This window comes from Panthera tigris, chromosome C2 (genome assembly GCF_018350195.1).
Source record: "Panthera tigris isolate Pti1 chromosome C2, P.tigris_Pti1_mat1.1, whole genome shotgun sequence".
NCBI classification, from domain to species: Eukaryota; Metazoa; Chordata; class Mammalia; order Carnivora; family Felidae; genus Panthera; species Panthera tigris.
This window is the reverse complement of record NC_056668.1, coordinates 22,454,861-22,476,901: the sequence shown is the minus strand read 5'-3', so window position 1 is coordinate 22,476,901 and position 22,041 is coordinate 22,454,861.

Here is a 22,041-nt window from a genome sequence, read left to right as displayed (position 1 = left end):
AAGTGAAATAAGTCAGGCAGAGAAAGACAAATACTGTATGATGTCAGTTACATGTAGAATCTAAAAAAGTTGATCTTGTAGAAGCAGGGAGATAATGGTAGTTATACCTAGGGACTGAGTGGGGAAACTGGAAATATGTGGTAAAAGGGTACACACTTACAGTCACATAAATAAGTTTTGGAGGTCTAACGCCCAGCATTGTGGTTATAGTAAAAAAATACTAGGGGCACCTGGGTGGCTCAGTCGGTTGAGCGACCGACTTCAGCTCAGGTCATGATCTCACGGTCTGTGAGTTCGAGCCCCGCGTCGGGCTCTGTGCTGACAGCTCAGAGCCTGGAGCCTGCTTCCGATTCTGTGTCTCCCTCTCTCTCTGCCCCTCCCCCACTCATGCTCTGTCTCTCTCTCTCTCTCTCTGTGAAAAATAAACATTAAAAATTAAAAAAAAATACTATATTGTATACTTCAAAGTTGTTAAGAAATTAGATAGCACAACACACACCTTAAACTGACAGCATGTTATATGTCAATTATATCTGAACTTAAAATAAAATAAATTAAATATTGTCACAAACAATATACGTGATTCTCAAAATTATTTGCTTGCGTGAAAAAGTCCAGAAACAAGAGATCAGGTTTTTAAACCTGATCATTTATTTAAACAAACAAAAAAAAAACAAATAAAAAGAAGCAAAACTTTAGAAAATGTAACCTAACCCATAGTAAATTAAATATCAGTGGTTTTCTAGGCATGGGAAAACTGGGATGGAATAGAAGGAAGAGATTACAAAGTGATACAGGACAAATTTGGGAGGGATGATACATACACTTATCCTGATTATTTTGATGTTTTCATAGTTACATTCATTTGACAAAACTGGTTATGTTGTATAAATACACACATACATTCTACTGTTTACTAATTGTGCCTCAATAAAGTTGTTCAAATGAAACATACATTTCTATGGCTGTGATCAAAATATAACAAAATTGTGCTATGTAACACTTGATGAGGTTAAGTTGTAACTTCTCCAAAAAAGAATATGTATTTTACTGTGAAGATGTAAAACATTATTCATCAAGTGCCCTTCAATTTATAGATGGGAAAATCCAACTACTAAGAATAATTAATGAAATGTACTATAAAACATTACCATAATTTGGTCTTTAAATTCACTTTCTTTGATATCCCATCTGAAAAAATCTTATTTTATTTAAAATTCTAACAATTAAGAAAACTGAACTTCTTTCTTAAATAAAGTGGGATACTTATTTTATAGTTTGGAGACATTTTAATAGCTATGGTGGGAAATTAAGTTTTAATTAAAGTAAATACTGGCTGTAACTTAGAAATTATACTTAAAAATTATGATTGTGAAAAGAGCACCATCACCTAAAACCCAAAGTGAAAAAAAGGAAGTAAAATAAATGACCTTTGTCACTTCATTAAGAAAGAATGAATGGATGAGGTGTGCTTTGGTGTCTCAGTTGGTTGAACATCTTGGTTTTGGCTTAGGTCATGATCTCATGGGTTTGTGAGATAGCATTGAGCTTTGTGTTGGTAGCATGGAGACTGCTTGGGATTCTCTGTCATTGCTCCTCCCCCACTTGTGTGTGTGTTCTCTCTCTTTCTGTCCCTCTCTCTCAAAATAAATAAATAAGTTTTTTTAAAAAATAGGAAAAAAAGAATAAATGAATGACTCAATGATTGAATGAAAGCTAATAGACCTAACTGTGAAATGCACTATAAAACTCCTAGTAGGTAACATAGGAGAAAATTTAGATGACCTTGGGTATGGTGAGACTCTCTATATATGACACCAAAGACATGATCCATGAAAGAAATAGTTTATAAACTGGACTTCATTAAAGTTAAAAACTTCTGCTCTGTGAAAGACAATGTCAAGAGAAGAAGAAGAGAAACTATAGACTAGGAGAAAACATTTGCAAAATACATATCTGATAATAGACTATTAAAAAAGAAAAAAAAAACTCTTACAATTCAACAATAAGAAAACAAACAACTTGATTAAAAAAAAAAAAAAGGACTGTACTAACACAGACATCACCAAAGAAGATATATAGATAGCTAATAAGCATATGAAAAGATGCTATATATCATACATCATCACGGAATGCAAATCAAAACAGTAATAAGATACTACACACACCTATTACAATGGCCATAAATCTAGGACCCTGACAACACCAAACACTAGTAAGAGCGTGGAGCAGTAAGAATTCTCATACAATGCTGATAGGAATGAAAGATTGTACAACCATTTAGGAAGACAGTTTAGTGTTTTCTCACAACACTAAACATAGTCTTACCATATGATCCAGTAATTGTGCTCCAAGGTATTTACCCAAAGTAGTTGAAAATATATTTACACAAAACCATCCATGTAATTGGCCCCTTTATTCATAAATGCCAAAACTTGGAAGCAACCAAGATGTTCTTTCTTAGGTGAATGGATATCCAGACAATGAGATATTATTCAGTACTAAAAGTAAATGAACTATCAAGCCATGAAAGTAAATGGAGAAAATTTAAATTCATCTTACTAAGTGAAAGTAGCTAATCTGAAAAGGCTACATAGTGCATGATTCCAACTTTTTGACATTCTGGAAAAGACAAAACTATGGAGACAAGAAGAACCTCAGTGGTTGCATCTATGGGAGTGAGGGAGAGATGAATAGGCAGAGCACAGAGAATTTTGGGCATTGAAAATACTCCGTATGATACTATAAAAATTGACTTACGTCATTATATCTTTTTCTAATTCTGTAGAATGTACATCAAATGAGCCTGAAGGTGAACTGCGGACTTTGGTTGATTATGATGTGTCACCGTAGATTCATGGTTGGTAACAAATGTTCCACTCTGGTGAGTGCTGTTGATAATAAGGGAGTCTCTGCATGTGTAGGAGCAGGAAATGTATAGGAAATCTCTGCATCTTCTTCTGAATTCTGTTGTAAGCTGAAAACTGCTCTTAAGAAAAGTCCGTAACAAAACCATACCTCAGAGTACAGAAAAAGTCTCAACAAATTCAAAACAATTGATGTCATACGGTGTGCCTTTTCCAACCACAAGGCTATGAAAATGTAAAGCAATCACAAGAAAAAATCTGGAAAGAAAAGAAATACATTGAGGTTAAGTAGCATGTTACTAAACAATGAATGAGCCAACAAAGAAATCAAAAAGGAAATTAAAAAAATACATGGAGACAAATGAAAACACAAGAATCTAAAATCTTTGGGATGCAGCAAAATGGTTCTAAGAGGGAAGTTTATAGCAATACAGGCCTAATTCAAGAAGCAATCTCAAATAAACAACTTAACCTATCATCTAAGGAGCTATGAAAGAAGAACAAACAAGACCCAAAAATAGAAGGGAGGAAATAATAAATATTAGTGCATAAATAAACAAAATAGAAACAAACCAACAAACAACAACAACAAAAAATGAAAACAAAAACAAAAACGAGAATAGATCAACAAATCCAGGAGCTGGTTCTTTGAAACACTTGACAAAATTGATAAACTGCTAGCCAGATGCATCAAAAAATAAAGAGAGAGGACTCAAAAAACAAAATCAGAAATGAAAAAAGAGAAATAACAACTGACACCACAGAAATGCAAAGGATTGTAAGAGAATACAGTAAAACCCTCGTTTGCAAGCATAGTTCCTTCTAGAAACGTGCTTGTAATCCAAAGCACTTGTATATCAAAGCAAGTCTCCCCAAAAGAAATAATGGAAAATCAGATGATTCATTCCACAACCCAAAAATATTCATATAAAAATGATTATATACTGTAATATGATACAAAATAATAAAGAAAATACAAAATATAAAGAAATATAAACAAATTAACCTGCACTTAACTTTGAAAACCTTCGTGGCTGCTGTGAGGGAGACAAGAGGCAGCAGGGTTATTGTATAGGACGACTTTCACTATCACTAATGGAATGACTACTATCTGTTGGCTAAATAGAATCTTTTCTTTTCCTGCACTCTTAACAAGTAACCTATGCAATGACACTTGCTTTTGCCTCCTTTCAAGGATTTTTCGGAAATGTGACATTTCATTGTCCTTGAACTGATTCATTGATTGCACTGCTACAGCCTTATTTGGGTGGTGCTTTTCTACAAAAATTTGCAACTGTTTCCCACATTTTGCATATCTCCCTAATCTCATTTAAAGTGAGGGACTCCTCTGCCTTTTTCTCTTCCTCCTCTGCAGACAACATGCAGATGTAGAATTCTTATAAAATCTTGCAATTTTGGCCACTTGCATATCTCGCTTGTAGTTCTCACTGATTTCCTTCCTAACTTCCACCATAATTATCTCCTTCTTCTTCCCCCCTTCCTTCCTCTCTTTTCAATCTTTTTCTGTATGCGGGCCAACATACGCTCTCATGGATGTTGACTACAGTACAGTATTAATAAACTCTTGTCGTATACCATATTTAATGTAACTGGCAATAAGGCAGCAGAGGAAAGGGTCTCTATCTGCAGGCAGCCTGACCTCGAATGAAGCAAAGAATTCCTAAGCTTACTCCTGTATGGAAAAACAAAGGACTGTTCACCAGTGCTTTGAAGTGACAAAAAATACACCAGTTGTGAGAATCTTCCAATGTTCTGAAAAATCACAAATTTCTACTAAACACTGTGGCCTGAAACTGATCTTTGGAGCTTGGGAGACATCACCCACAATCCCACAGAGAAAGAGAGAGACAGAGAACACTGACTCAGTTGTGATCATGTGATGTTCAGTGTCAGGTACTACTCATACCATAAAACATTGCTTATTCAGCTAGTTAAAATTTATTAGAAATATTTGTTTATCTTGTGGAACACTCATAGAACAAGTCACTCGCAATCCAAGGTTTTATTGTACTTGGATTTTGGCAGGGAAGATCAGGGTAAATACACTTTCCTCTTAGATGTAGATGTTAATCCCAAAAGCTAGGTCTCAATCTTGCAATCACATCTGGTTTCCTGTCTGAAAAAGGTAGCCTAAAGAAACAGAATCAATTGATGGAGAAAAAACAAATTTAATGACATTCGTTGAAATTGTACAAGAAGTTATGCCAAAGCTATCCATCCCTCTGGAATTTTCAGTTAGTGAAGTTAACACATTCCCTAGCTTAAGCCAGTTTGAGTAAGGTCTTTTTTATCTGTATCCTAAATATTCCTAAGTAATGCAACGATTACAGTGTGCTTTCACTTTTGTTTAACTCATTTTCTACATCTTTCCTGGTAGATTAAAATTTAAAAAGTTGGGTCCAATTTAACTGTACAGGTTTCTTTGTGAGGTGTGGTCAATTGGTAATAACTCTCTGAATATAATTTATCTCTTCCCACTAGCTATTTACTTACAGATAGGGTACCCCAGGAGGACCCATAAAAATAATGATCACTCTTCATTAAGAGAATCAGAAGGAAACTGGGCCATCTGTGATGTTCCCAATGGTAAATAATAAGTGGATGTCAAACAAATAACAATGAAAAGCCCCGGCAGGGTTTTTAATGTTCTGATAATAACAGAAGCTGTGAGTGACCTATGTTGTAATGGCCGTAAATGATCATGACCATGAATGAGTCATTAAGGTTTTTGCTATTCAAAATTTTACTCTAAATAGAGGACATTCCAAGATGGGAATGAGGTTGAAGGAGAGTATACTTGTATTATAGCTCATAAAATTTTTGCTACAAAAACTTATATCAAAATTGAAGCATTCTAAATTATCAAAGATAATTATGCTGTCTAAATTCTTAGCCTTTCCAGATTTGCAAATCTAAAATAACTGAAAGATTTTTAAAAAACTATCAAAAAGCTGTTTTCTGGCTCCAGTTATATAATTTCAGATGGATATTGCTTGTAGATTATTAAGTAGGTCACCAATGAAAACTGACGTGTTCTCATACTTTATGTGTCTTCATATTGTCACGTAGCCAGAGTAGTGTCAAACCCATTGACAGGTTTTTATTCCATGGGAAAACTAAATGGTCACACTCACATTTTCCACAGTGGTTTCCCTGAAGTTGTGCTCAGTAGCAAATCAAGTACATTATTTCTATTGCCAGCAGTGAGCTCATTTGGAAGAGATTCAATTCCGTGCCAAGGACAATAACCTTCCTGTTCAGCCTGTCCATTTCAGTCCCATTTTGTGGTGGCCCACCCAATCAGTCCCACACACCACAGGCTGATACATACAAACTGTTAATGCCTAGCCTCCCAGCTTCTTCTCTACCCATTGTCCCAATCTCTGTATGTCTCATTCGTAATGTAATCCCTATTCTATTGCCTACACCACAGACCCTCTCAAGACATTGCCTGCAGTGATTCTTCTGTCTAAACTATTCTTCCTTTCTTCTCAATTGTAAAGCCCCTTTCCCTCTTTTATGAACTGGCTCATGTCTTAACATCTATGCATTTCCTGTCCGGACTCAGTCACTTCCTCCCTCTTCTCCCACCGTACCCCTCCATGCCTTTATTTCAATTATTTGGTTCTGATTCCTCAGCAGAATGAACTGGACAAGAAGAAGAATTGTTCATTTGGTATAGTTTCTTTGAGGATTTGTTTTTCACAAGAAATCTTTCTTTAATGGGTCAATGACTTAAAAATGATTCTTGGGGCGCCTGGGTGGCTCAGTCGGTTGAGCGTCCGACTTCGGCTCAGGTCATGATCTCACAGTTCGTGAGTTCGAGCCCCGCGTCGGGCTCTGTGCTGACAGCTCAGAGCCTGGAGCCTGTTTCGGATTCTGTGTCGCCCTCTCTCTCTCTGACCCTCCCCAGTTCATGCTCTGTCTCTCTCTGTCTCAAAAGTAAATAAACATTAAAAAAAAAAAAAATTAAAAAAAAAAAAAATGATTCCAAGACGATTCTAGGGGGCAAATCCTTTCTAAAGCTCAGAGATAGTGTAAAGGATGTCTATGAAACCTAAGAAATTATCCAAAAATACTGTGCATGTTTGTGCTCATGTACACAAAGAAACAATCATTTGATCAGACAGATTCTCAAATGTGTCCCATGGACAATAGAGGTTGAGGACCATAGTTCTAAGGGATTAGGGAAGAAAGATGAAGAAATAATAGGGAACTCTTCTCTGTTATATTGTCCACATATTTTTTAGAATTTCTTTCTTTTATTTCAGTGTGGCAACATACTCTGCATTATTCAAAAGGTAAGATGCTATAAATGTTTATTTTTTATTACTAAAAAAAATGCTTCATTTTCTTGTTTGTGTTCCTAGACTCTAGATTTTTTTATCCTGTGTGTTTGGAATCCTTGACATAAAAATGGTCCATACACCCCAGAAATGTAGGGTGAGAAAAACATTACTGAAAAAGAGGTCAATCTTACCAATCTAAGAAAAACTCACAGACACACACACTCAAAATCCTTGCACCACATAGTTTTTTTTTTTAATGTGCTAATAATCAGTTATGAGTTTGTGTAGTTGTTTCAATTATTGGCTATTAGAATGTGGTTTTTCTCTATAGCAGATCTTGACAACTATTAAGTTAAAATTTTATGCAATGAAATATACGTAGACCCAAAATAAAACAGATAAAAAAATATTCTTAGGCTTAAGGCCACACGTAACACCAAACACATGCATTAATTATAAACAAAATCACATGCTCAATAAAATTTGAATTAGGGGCACCAGGGTGACTCAGTTGGTAAAGCGTCTGACTCTTGATTTTGGCTCAAGTAACGATCTGATGGTTTGTGAGTTCAAGCCCTGCTTCAGGCTCTGCAACGACAGTGTGGAGCCTACTTAGGATTCTCTCTCTCCCTCTCTCCCTGCCCCTCCCTTGATCAGTCTCTCTCTCTCTCTCTCCCCCCCTCTTTCTCTCTCTCAAAAATAAATAAATATACTTAAAAAAATTGAATCTGCATCATTACATTAATGTGATTGGTACTGTTGATTTATTGAAACTAATGTTGGTATTAGGTTTGGCAGTAAAAAGGGTCTTTCACATTTCACTTCTTTCCTTGATCATCACAATTCAGAAGGTAATATCCCCTTTGAGATGTTTCTATTATTGTTATGGTTATATAACCTTTAAAAATTAGTTTTTATCAGTTCCCCATATCTTACAGGACCAATAATATACCCACCAAATATAACGATTTTACGTTAATACCATTTCTAAAGAACAGTTACGTGTTAGTAAGTAAAAGGACCATAGTCAGATATACTTGAAATGTGAAGGTTTCGTTGACCTGCTTTTTTGTTCATTCAGTTGTTTTGTTTTGTTTTAGTTCAGTATGTCCATGCTAGTTTGCACTTTAGGATAACTTAAATCTCCTCCCACTTTCACTTTTTCCCCTCAATGTAAACCACAGTGAAATCTTTACTTAAATTCCGAACCATAATATGATTTTACTTTCACTTGCCACAGACATGCTCATGTGCAAAAGCAAACAAATACAAAAATCCTGTGGCCATGTTTGTTTATGAAATTGACATCTAGTTGATGCAGAATATTTTGACAGATTTTTTTCAAGATTAGCATGCAGTTTAAAACCCATGACCAAAAATATAGTATCCCTCTGTAGACCCTTAGAACACTGTAGAAACCTGTAAGAAGCACTTTTGTAAATTAATAAGTTAAGTCCTCAGTAGACTCTATGAGACATGTAGTGACATCTTCACTTTATATAGATTCTAAAATAAAGATTTGGATCAGTTAAATATGTCACAACATCCCACCACACAGTGATAATCTACAAAAGCAGGATTCGGAGTCAGATCTATCTAATTCCAAGGGCTTAATTCTCTCCATTACTGCTGATCAACTTCTCCTGTTACCTATTTTGATATACACTTAGTAACACTTATTTCACTACGTTAAGAGAAGCAGCTCAGCATTATGCATAAGCCACCAGACATTTGTGAATATTATATTAAATTCCTACGATAAAATTGACCAAAATCTTTCCAAGAGCCACCAATTATTTCTGCAATAACCTCTCAAAAGTTAATAAAAAAAAAGTATTTAACTCAGCAATGCCATCTCAGTCATTTACTTCCCTTTTAGCCCCACAGTGATCTAGCTTATAGCTCTTTTGACTTGAATTCCAAAGAGAGGCCTGAGATGTGAAAAGAAAAAGAGGTCATTGAAATCTCTATACTGTACAGACATGCTATGATCAATAGGACTGGGAATTCCTGACACAGAGTAGAAAGTGAGTGAAGAAAGCTTGAAATTTGGAAGAAGTTGATTGCTTATCACAAACTTTTGGTTATTCATCTTGCCGCCATGTTGTGTAATAATCGTACCCATCTTTTCCATTTTCAAAGAATGCAATGTGATGTTTTTTTAAGTTATTCTCCTTTATTCAGTGAGGTTATCAATCAGTCAGTCTATACTGCCACATGTGTTTTTATTTTGACTGAATTTTTCTCTGTGTTTAGCACCATTACACTGGGAATTTCTGTGGTGAATCTGAAGTGGTACAAATGCAATAGGAAAGCTGTAGCAAAGGCAGAGAAAATTTTTGAGATATTATTTGATCTCAGTGGCAGTCAATTTGATAGCTGGTATTTAATGGAAATAAGTGAACATTCCTACCCCTGACCTTTTCACTTTAAAGTGAATTACTGTTATATAGTTCCCATCATTAGTTTTCCCTCTAATCTTTTTTTTCTCATAGAAAAGCAATTCACTTGAATAAAATCCCATCTTTTCTGAATCTCAGCATATATTCTGCTTGACTGTGGGTATTCAGTATTTTCTTTTCCTATAACTATTTAACATGGGTGTTCTTAAACAGCCTTAGGATAAATGTTAGGGTTGTAAAGATTTAAGTTTAGTTTTGTTTTTGTTTCACCCTTACCCTGCTGGTAACCATTTTTCTTGAAGTTGGAAAATCCATTCCTTTAAAATTAAAAGGCATTCACTCAAAACAATGTTTCTTAACTTTTGCTGGTACGGTTTATACCAATTACACCTTAAAGAGTATTAGGACAATTCAATATCAAATACACAACAAACAACTAAAGAAGTATTGAATAGACATAATGAATTAAAATATCTATTTTAATACCTTATTTCATGGAGTATTTGAGACTAAATTGACAGTCAATTAAAAATGGAAAGAAGCTATTCTACAATGTATAACTTGAGAAAAGAAAAATCTTACTGTAACAGAAGAAGGCTGCTAAATTTTTATAGGAGCATAGATTTGTTACAGGAAAAGTAAGTGTTTGACTTTCTCCACACTGTAGACCAGACAGAGTCCCAGACTCGTGTCACTAGCATGTCCGAGTGACCAATTTGAGAGGCTACCACGACGTGTATGGGTCTGTAAGAGTGGTACAAGTCATTAGGGGCCAAGTTTTCAATGGAGAATAAAAACAAAAGACAACAATAAAATCCAACTACAATTTGTTCTACTTTTTATTATTATTATATGTTGACAATTCCAGTGATAAAATGTTCTTCAAGACAGGGCAGATTGCTCCCATGGCCTCTCTCCCTTGGTATGTCACTCATTAGGGGTCAAGAATGGAGCCTGCCATGTGTGATTCAAGAGTGCATTTGATTATAAAACAAAAGTGGAATTCATGGACCCTGTAGTCATTTTTTTCTGCTTTCCACTCTCCTGGGTTGAGAAGGAAAGAGCTGCTGTTTTTTTCCCCAGGTGTTACTTAAATGCATTTCTTAAAAGTCCATTTTATCTTGATAAGGATAGATAGGGCTAAAACTTAAAGTAAAACTGGAACCTTGAGAAATTTGTTCCAGGGAATTTCTTAAGGTACTAATTTCTTAAAGTTTATTTCTTTGTTGGTTACTGAGATGGAGAGTTGGGCAAAAGAGAAAATTTAAAAAAAAAGTTTTGATCTTGGATGAAATTGCTTCCCAAAGGGCTACCAAGTTACAGGTATATTTATGCCATTGTTGGCTTTGGCTCATAAAGTTTCTCATTCTCCATCTCTGTTAACCCCTTTCTGGTGTTCAATTTATTTCCCCCTTTCTTTCACATGAGAAAAAAAGTCACACACTTAAATTTAGGACCAGTAGTAAGAAATAAATCTGAGATTTTACTTTAATTAAAAGGACCTATGCCTGCTTACAATTTTTCCTTTCTACATGCAGTGAAATTCTATTATCATGGATGCTAATGGACAGAGAAGTGGAATGTGTGCATTTGAGTGTGGGTACATGAACAAAAACATATTAAGATATGGATTTATATTACTTGGGAGGTTCTATATAACATTATCCATTATAATTAGATATCATATAGAGAAATTAAACTTTTAAATATATATTTAAAATATATATATTAAATATATATTTTCAGAAAAGCAAAGATCTTTCTGGAGGGAAAATCCATGACTCTCTTTTTTATTCTTCCCTGAAATGATTTTATTTTTAGCAACAATATATCATTTTTTTCTCAAAGTATTTATGACTCAAAACAATTTCACTCAAAAATTTTTAAAATATTTATTTTTATTAAATTTTTAAAAACATCTTTATTTATTTTTGAGAGGCAGAGAGAGAGCACAAGCAGGGGAGGGGCAGAGAGAGAGGGAGACGCAGGATCCAAAGTAGACTCCGGGTTTTGAGCTGTCAGCAAAGAGCCTAAAGCAGAACTGGAACCCAGAGCTGCAAGATCATGACCAGAGCCAAAGTCGGATGCTTAACCTACTGAGCTGCCCAGGTGCCCCAATGTATATTTATTTTTGAGACACAGAGAGACCTAGTGCAGGCGGGGGAGGGACAGAGAGAGAGAGACACAAAATCCTAAGCAGGCTTCATGCTCTGAGCTGTCAGCACAGAGACCCACGAGGAACCTGAACCCATGAACCGTGAGATCATGACCTGATCTGAAGTCGGACAGTTAACCAACTGAGCCACCCGTGACTCAAAAGAATTTCAGAAACCATCTATACCTAAAATGTATAAAGAGGGAATAAGGGGGTGCCTGGGTGGCTCAGTCAGTTAGGTGTCTGACTTCAGCTCAGGTCATGATCTCACGGTCCTTGAGTTCCAGCCCCGCATCGGGCTCTGTGCTGATAGCTGGAGCCTGAAACTTGCTTCGGATTCTGTGTCTCCCTGTCTCTCTGACCCTCTCCCACTAGCGCTCTGTCTCTGTCTTTCAAAAATGAATAAACGTTAAAAAAAATTTTTTATAGAGGGAATCAGTCAAACTATTTGATATCATCTGTGATGATATTGGAAATGTTCTTGCTGTCCAGTACAAGAACCACTTGCTGCATATGACAACTGAATACTTGTAACTAATATGGTTAAGAAAAATTTTAATTTTTTCATTTTAATTCATTTGAGCTTAAATTACCACAGGAAATTAGCTGCTACCCTATTATTCAGTGCAGCATGTGATGCTGCATTTAAAATGTGCTAGCTTGGAGTGCCTGGGTGGCTCAATAGTTTGTGTCCAACTTCAGCTCGGGTCATGATCTCACGGTTTGTGGGTTCAAGCCCCGTGTTCCACTTTGTGTTGACAGCTCAGAGCCTGGAGCTTGCTTCAGATTCTGTGTCTCCCTCTCTCCTTCTCTTGTGTTCTGACTCTCCCCCACTCGTGTTCTGTCTCTCTCTTTCTCTCTCTCTCAAAAATAAATAAACATTAAAATTTTTTTAAATATACTTGCTCTGTGAGATGAAATTTTTCCTTGCTATTAAGAAATACCAAGAAAAGATATTACTTTCCTTTGTAGATTTAAGTCAATATAGACTAGACTGTTCAATTAGCCAGTATTCCCTCAAGTTCGGGGTATGAACAGAACAGGTATTAACAGAACAGGTATTTGATTTCATATTTTGAAGTCCAGTGCTGCTTGGTGGATGTGCACAGCTGTGTGCTACGCCTAAGAGAGAGAGGTCATTTCCATCCTAACAGCTCAACTAGGTCATCTTATGACGTCAAGGGCTGCAGCACGGGTGAAAAAAAATGTGGGTAACTCACAAAGGCTAAAAATGAAAGAATTGACTCCTACCAAAAGTGGCACATGCTACTTTGCCATTAGTCAAGAGTGTCACATGGCCCCAGTGAATATCCAAGAAGGTTTGGACTCTTCCCAGAACCCAAAGCAGAGAGAGCAGATAACGGTGAGCAAAAGTAGTCACTATTGCTCTGTATTTCACCTGTGTGACCTTGGATACATTAGACTTCCAACTTCCAGTTTCTTTATCTTCTTAAAACAGGAAGATTAAAGTTGATCTCATAGAAGAACCATGAAGACTAAATAAGATAATCTTATGGAAATTGCATCACACAGAATCTGGCTTATAGTAAATGCACAATAAAGGTTAGTTCTATAGCACTTTTAGGCCATTGTTTATTTTTTTACGCAAGTTTTTTCCCTTGGCTATCAGTTAAAATGCATGCACATACCATAATATTGTCTATTTTCAATTTCACTTGGTGTTATGGTTGTACATTTTTTCCTAATAGGATGAGAAGATTATTCAGTGACAAAAAAATTAAAGGAAACACGAAATATGTCTTATAGAATAAATGTTGGCACACATCATTTATTACCTATAGTATACCTCCTTAGGAACTTAATTAATATAGAAATGCATATAAAACTTGAAAAAATACAACAGTGTAATCTCTTAGTTATACTATCTCTTAATTGTAAATTTTTCATAAATCTGAAATACTCTGCATCATAACACCACACAGTGTTTTCAGGCATAGTGTGGGCAACTTTGGGGGAGGGAAGCAAATGGAAAATTAACCATGTATAATGAATACTTGAGCAAATATTAGAATGAAAATATGTTTACATAGCTAGAGGGCAAGTTTCAGCTGCTCCCAGGCATATTTAAATTATGCATTCTTATTTTAGAGGATATTTGACCTTTATATATGTGTGATTTTGGAAATGACTTCTTTTCATGATTTTGGTAAGAAAATGCCCTGTGTGTTCTTATTTGATTGTGTTTAATCCGATTCAAACTAGTATTCAATAATAATAAGGCTGCTTGATGAGTGTCTTTCATTTTAGTGATGATTCAATAGCAAGCTGGTTACATTCTTTCATATGAATATGCTAGAAAGACAAAAAGCAGAGAAGCTCATCTTAGTTCTTGAGACGGACTCCTTGACCAATGTTATGTCTCATTCATGCACCATGGGAGGTAGGAACTTTAGTCTCATTATGCCAAGGATATTCAGTGCCTTCTGGTGAGTGTTTGATGAAAGTAGCATATTGTGGAATCACCCTCCATAGTTTTCTCATACCCACTGTCCCCTTACACACACACACACACACACACACACACACACACACCCCAACACCTACCCCTGTCTGTATTTTCTTTCTTTTTACGTTTCTCTGTTGTAGGTCTTAGAATGGAGACTGCTGCCCTACTGGTTGAGACACAGGCATATTCCAGAAGGGCCTATGTTATTATGACATGGCATCAGCCACCATTCTTTCATTCATAACTAGTTGGAGGCTAAGATGTTGCAAAGAGTAAACAAAGTCTGGTGCAGACAGCCCATCTTTTATATGACCCATTCCATTTCTCATAAGCTGTTATCTTCTGCTCTCCTACCCCACATTTAGCAGCTCTTACCATACCCAAGCTTGAGAAAGAAAGAAACTAAAAATATGGCTCTAGTTATCCGACACAGATTTTACAATGTCTTCACCTACTAAGATTTCTATCCCTTTCAGTATAACATTTTTAAGCAGTATATCCCAACATATAATTAGAACTTGGAATTTCATAAAGCTTAGTAAACATAATTTTAATAAAAAAACTTAATATTTATTTAGAGAAAACTGAGCCTCCCAGATGCCACTTTATTTTCTGTGTGTGTTTGCATGCATGTGCAACTTACCACTCCTATGTAATCATCTTGTTATGAGAACCCCTGCATTTGAAGCAGTGAGCAGGGAGACTGTTATTAACAAGAATTAACTTCTATTTCAAGTTCTTGTAAAATCCATCGTTGTGTCTCTAATTCTCTTGTTACTACTAAAACTAATCAGGATATGTTTTTGTGTCTACCTCAAAATTAATTGTGAAGTTATGTACGGCCCAAGGAATCTCTCATTTGTATCTTTTCCAGGTGGAGATCTTCAGATTAAACTATATTCTTGAAAGCTGAATTTCATGGTTGCAAAAGCAAGGGGGGAAAAATAAACAAATCTACCATAAAGTGGACAATGCTTTTGCAAGAATGGGATTGGTAGTATCCGATGAAACATTTTAGCAAAATAATGCCTTTCAAACCAGTCTATTCTGACACAAGTTTCTAGGCAAAATTACTCATTAACATTTAATCAAGACAGTCTTGGGCCTTGCATGTGCCTCCAGCAACTGTCAAGATACTGTATTTAAATGATGAATAAAGTGACAATTGCAACAAAGGTTCTTCATAGTCTGAAGTGTCAAATTTAGAACAGAGTATAAACTATTAGTTCCAGAGTATGTGCATATGAGCTTAATATTTCCCTGTCAAATTCAGGCGCAACCTTAACATCTATTTCATAGTGAGAATTATACAGAACTTAGATTTAAAAAGAGAAATAGTTATGGGGCGCCTGGGTGGCGCAGTCGGTTAAGCGTCCGACTTCAGCCAGGTCACGATCTCGCGGTCCGTGAGTTCGAGCCCCGCGTCAGGCTCTGGGCTGATGGCTCGGAGCCTGGAGCCTGTTTCCGGTTCTGTGTCTCCCTCTCTCTCTGCCCCTCCCCCGTTCATGCTCTGTCTCTCTCTGTCCCAAAAATAAATTAAAAACGTTGAAAAAAAAAAAAAATTTAAAAAGAGAAATAGTTAAATCCCTTTAATGAAAAAGATGCATAAAGTAAGGTATAATTGTTCATAATAATATGCATACTTTTAGCTCCATCTGTTTTATAGCTATTAATAAATAAAAATATGAATATGTATAAATTACATATCAGACTGGGTTCAAATATCTTCTCTTTGCCTTCTCAAAGTCTCATTAAATGTCAGACCTTCTAGGGGAGTCTGGGTGGCTCAGTCAGGCAAGCCTCTGATTCTTGATTTCGGCTCAGGTCACGATTTCACAGTGGGTGGGATCGAGTCCCAGGTTGGGATCGAGTCCCAGGTTGGGCTGTGTGCTGGAAGTACAGAGTCTGCTTGGGATTCTCTCTCTCTCTCTCTCTCTGCCCCTCCGCTGCTCGCACTGTCTCTCTCTCCCTCAAAATAAATAAAGATTAAAAAATGCCAGAACTTCTAAAGTTTCATGAAGATAAAAAATTATGCTAAATACATTTGATGTGTATTTTAAACTATATTAATATGCACATATAAATGGAATATAGTTCTATATGTTTACACTATTGATGAACTAAGGAATGCGTGTCAAGCAAAAGTTACTTGCAGTTAACAAAAAGCATATTATACACCTTAAACAGAAAGTTATTAGTACAGGGGAATTGGTAAACACAAAAATGTTGCAAAGCTTTAAGTTGGGCCACCAGACCATGACTCCCAAAGCTTTTATTGAAACCATCATAACTGTTGCATGCTGACTCCAGGCACTTATTTCTTGCTGTGTGGGCCCCAGAGCAAGTGTGTGTATGCTTCCATTCTCAGGAGCAAAACAGATGGCTTGAGCATCCAACCTATGTGACCCCGTCAATTCCCTTTTTCATATAATTTGTACAACCCAAATTGTAAAGGTATTTCGGAAATGTTGTTTTTTGTTCATTTTGTGTTTCACTTTCTAGCCTCTGTCCTACTGGAAGACATGGCTGAGGAATACTGGCCTCTGTGCTCAGAGATCCAGTCTTACCTGTGTGACATCAAATGCTGAACCAGTTATTTGGAAAATTGGGGGGAAACGGACATTAAAAGGGAACGCACTGGCAGATTAACTGCAGCACAGAACATGAAAAGAAAGTATAATTCTGTAAAAAGGAAAAAAAAGGGTAATTCTTTTCTAAGAAGAACTAGAAGAGACATAAACTCAGAGTAAATAATTAAAAACAGGGATGTGACATGGGAAAATAATAAAAGTGTTACATTAAAAATTGAATTGACAATTCTGGTTCGTGTCAAACTTTTGCAGCTCATAACTAAAGCTGACTCTATTTTAAAGATGCCTGCAATATGTTCCTTTAAGGGACACAGATATAGGTTCAAAGTTTACATTTCCTTTGCTATAAATCCAGTCCTACAGTCTGATTCTAAAGTAATCAATATTTACATATTCACAGCGTTGGAAACACCAGCAATGTATTTTTAATGTTAGAAAGAATTTATAGTTAAAAAAGAGAAGCATAATTATAGTTTTACAGTAGGTTACAAATATTATATTCTTTCGTAATATAAAGTGTAAATATTGGAAGTATGACATTAGAAAAAATTCAAAATAAAGACCCAGGTACTAATATTTTATGGGGGGGGGGGTTGTTAGTACATCCTGCCTAAAAGTTATTATATATTATGATATAGAATAGTCATAAAACTATTTAGCAGAATTAATAAAAACAAATACTATTAATGGAAGTAACTTCTATGAATTGAGATTAAAGATAGAATAGAGGACGAAAGACTTTTAATTTTCATGCATACGGTATACCTTATTTGTGAACTATGATAATCCCAAGCCTTCTGGTTGCCACTGAATTCTCAATTATTCCATGATTTTTCACCAAAAGTTCGAGATCTATTTTCCCCTTTTATACTGACTCTATCCATTACACAGCATAGATGTTTCAATATTACCTGAAAGTTGTACTTGGATCCTTGCTGTTTTTGTCTAATCATTTATGTTGGTTGACTGTACCTATTGCTTGAATTTAGTAACTGCTAATATGTGTGTGGATCCCAAGTCTTTATGTCTAGTTCACTGGTTTCCCCTACACTTCATACTCAGATATAAAGCTTCCTGCTGGTTGTCTCTATCTGGGTGACCCAAGGGCATCTCAAATGCGTCATATCCAATACTGGCTCTCTCAGTTGTTGAAATCACTAGTGATCTAATAGAGCAAATGATCTTAGTGGATACCTCTCTCATTGAACCAATCCTTCAGCAAATCAAATTTGTTTGTTTTTTTTCCATGCAAATATTTAATCCCCCCCCTTCTTTCTTCTTTGTGTTATTTTAAGCTTTCATGTATTCTGGTCTATAACCCCACAGTAGAACCCTGCCATATCCTCTGCTTTCAGCCTTCTTGAATGCCCCATTTTCAACATGGTCATCAGAGAAAATTGCCTAAAATGAAAATCTAACTATACTTCTTCTCTAAAGCTTTCAGGGGCTCTAAATCTTTCTGGGGCTCCCCTTCACCTAGGAGGTATGGGCTAACAGCCACAATATAACAATTATGTGACTTTCCATATTATCTATATTTTCAGACACCTTTTAAATTTCCTCCTTTGTATTTTCTATTTCCACAATCCCAAATCGCTTGCCATATCCTACATATATCCAGATGCCAAAATGTTTCTTTTCTTCATAATTTGCTTGCCTCCCACTACGCTCTTCCTTGGACATGACCAGTGCTTCTCCATGCTTAGTAGTGTATACCTTCTAAACACATATTATCCTGTAATTAGTACTCATTGCACTTGCCAGGTTGTCTTAAAATCATCTCTTTTTTTGTGGGTTTGTTTTTCAGATAGCTAGATTCTTGGGGCCAGCATCTGTGTCTTAATTACCTCTTATCCTAGTAGCACATCAAATAAATGCTTGCCAAATAAATGAATTAGTGAACAAATGACCCATTAATGATTCTTTTATCAGTAGGCATAGCATGCCTCTTAAATGTCAGGAGAGATGTTCTTGAATTACCAGTCTTGCTAAGCCACCAGTGTTGAAAAAAAAATCATAGCTAAGTATATTCCAAAGAAATCATTTCCTAAAAACTGAAAATGTTAACTGGTATATTTAATGCAGAAGAGGGTAAACATGAAGCTTTTTTCTCATTTTGCATGTTGCTCCAGTCCTGAGAAAGATGTTTCTTCAAGCAGGTGCCTCCAGGTGTCAGCCTGCAGGAAGTCATTTAAAACTGGGGCGCGCCAGGGTAGTTTCCATGGAAGCAGAAATTAACCCCCAGGAACCTCATATGTTTTAAGAACCTTCAGGAGCACATCTGGTATTGCCTCCATCAGAGACAACAATTGAGGCAAATTCTTATTATAAAAGGCAAGTAGGGGAAAGAGCAGCCACCTTAATCATCATTTCCTATACTGCTATGCACTTCCTTTGAAGTGATATGTGTTTTATATGAATATTCAGAGTAAATAGCCACCATTTAATGTGATTTTTAAAGTGTTCTTTTCCTGAATCATAGTTTATTTTGATTTAAACTATTGTATAGTAGTAATAAATATTGAAGATTGATAAACACATTTTGTAAAACACTTTACCCATGCTTTTGCTTCTCGCACAAATAGGTTTTTTTTTTAAATATTTGTAAAAATCTCTAGTCATATTTTCTCAGGAAAGGTATCTATAACTCAGAAAAAATGGACGAAGATGGTACACTCATCAGGAAGAAAAATAGTACGGTCTAACCATTCTCATTGTTAGGAAGAAGTCTTTATGGATCGTATTTAGTTTATTTAACAATCTGTGCCCGCAAGGTTATAAGCGTTTTATAAATATTAACTCATTTAATATTATGCATTTGTAAACATTAACTCATTTAATCCTCACAGCAACTTGGATAGAAACAATTATCATCTGCCCCTTCTCACATAACAAGGAAACTCTAGCAAAATGTGCTTAAGAAATTTGCCCAGATAATGCAGTTAAAAAGTTTCAAAGCCGAAGTGGTTGACCTTTATCCATCTGGAATCAGAGTTCAAGTTCCTAACTGCTGTGTCAGGTTCCTAACTCCTTCTTGTTTCTGCTGAAGATAGAGTAGATGGAGATCTCAATAAGCAAAGGCTAAGAAGCCCTGTTTGGATATCATTTCATGCAAAGATTTAAGGTTTGAAAAGAATGAAAAGACTATGACTGGAATTCTTGTCACAAATTCTTCTACAAGTATTTGTTCCTTGCTCTCATATGGAATCTCCAACTGTTTAAACTTCCCTCTTGGCCTTTTATTTCTGTGACATTTACTGGAATAACAATGGATAATAAACTTCTACAACATAAAAAAAATAATTTTGCTTAATAAGCAAACCCAACATCTATTTCAAAGTTGACAATGAGAAGTACAATTATGAAACAAGAATTTTTAAGGAGAACCATGTCTCTTAACCTGTATTGGAAATGTCAATAAAAGATAATACCAAATAACATTAAATTTAAAATATTTTTTTTCTGGCTATATCCATTAAAATGTTCCAGGAGCAATTTCAAACCCACGATTCACCTAAGAATCCAGACTCTTGTTATTCAATACTATTTTTCCACTAAACGGAATCATGACCCCCTGGAGAAATGAATTCATCATGTTTGGAGTTGAAAGTTATAAAGCAAGCTTGGAATGCATTGCTGTTGGAAAGTAAGACAGCTTTCAAGTTTAATTGGTTCATGTTGAAGACCCAGAGACTAAATTAACAGAGGGTCATATTGGCTAAGTGGAAACAACTTTAGATCAAAAGAATAGAACTCCATTGATAGAGCTCCTTCTCCACATAGCTCTCAGTCTTAAGGCTTTAGTTCCAATCCAGGAGTGACAGGACACCAGAAACGTTCATACCATGTAGCTATGTGTTGCAGAGGCTATATTCTAGCAAATGCATTCAAGTGCACTGGAGTTCACTTCCTCCACAATGCCCAAAATAACCAGGCAGGCCAATAAAACTGGATTCCAATCACCCTGACACGACTCACACTTAGGGTAAAAGTTCAAGACTGAACCTTTTTCTCCCTAATATAAGGAACAAGTCAAGGATATTTGTTATCACCACTTTCTTCAATAGTGTGCAGGGAGTTCTACCCAGGGAAATTAGACAAGGTAATGAAGTAAAAGGCATTGAAATTGGGAAGGAAGAATTAAAACTATTCTCACACATACACAGCATCTTATAAGATCTATCTATCTATCTATCTAGAGGAGTAGTGGGAAATTCTAAAGAATATACACATGCAGACACATAGGCATACACACATGCACACATATTAGAAATAATAAATGCTCTCAGTAAAGTTACAGGATGCAAGATCACTATACCAAAGTCAATTGCATTTCTATAGGCCAGCAATAAAAAATGCAAAAATGAAATAAAAACTAATAACATTTACAGTCACATTAAGAAGACAAAATATCGGGGCGCCTGGGTGGCTCGTCGGTTAAGCGTCCGACTTCAGCTCAGGTCATGATCTCACGGTCCGTGAGTTCGAGCCCCGCATCGGGCTCTGTGCTGACAGCTCAGAGCCTGGAGCCTGTTTCGGATTCTGTGTCTCCCTCTCTCTGTGCTCCTCCCCTGTTCATGCTCTGTCTCTCTCTGTCTCAAAAATAAATAAACGTTAAAAAAAAAATTTAAAAAAAAAAAAAAAAAGAAGACAAAATATCTTAGAAAACAGAACAAGCTCAAGACTTTTACATTAAAAACTACAAATCATTATTGAAAGAAATTACAGGAGATCTAAATAAATGGAAACACATTCTGTTTCATCAGAAAGCAATAGTGTTAAAATGGCAACATTCCCCCAAATTATGTACAGATTCAATACAGTACATAAAAAATTCCTAGGTGTCTTTTTGTTTTATATAAAAAAAATGATCTTAAAATGAATATGGTTATACAACTGTTACGAATTGTGTCCTGCTCAAATTTATATGTTAAAGTCCTAACCTCTTTTATCTGAGAATGTGACTGTATTTAAAGACAGGTCCTTAAAAAAGGTAATTAAGTTACAATGGGTCATTAGGGCTGGCCATAATCCAATACTAACAGTATCCTTATAAGCAGGAGAAATTTGGACACAGACAGACATAAAAAGAAGACCAGGTGAAGACAATCTACAAGTAGATGGCCACCTGTGAGCCAAAGACGGTGATCTCAGAAGAAACTAACCCTGCTGATTCCTTGATTTCAGACTCTAGGTTTCCGAATTGGAGAAAATAAATTTCTCTTGCTTAAGTCACCTAGTTTGTCACA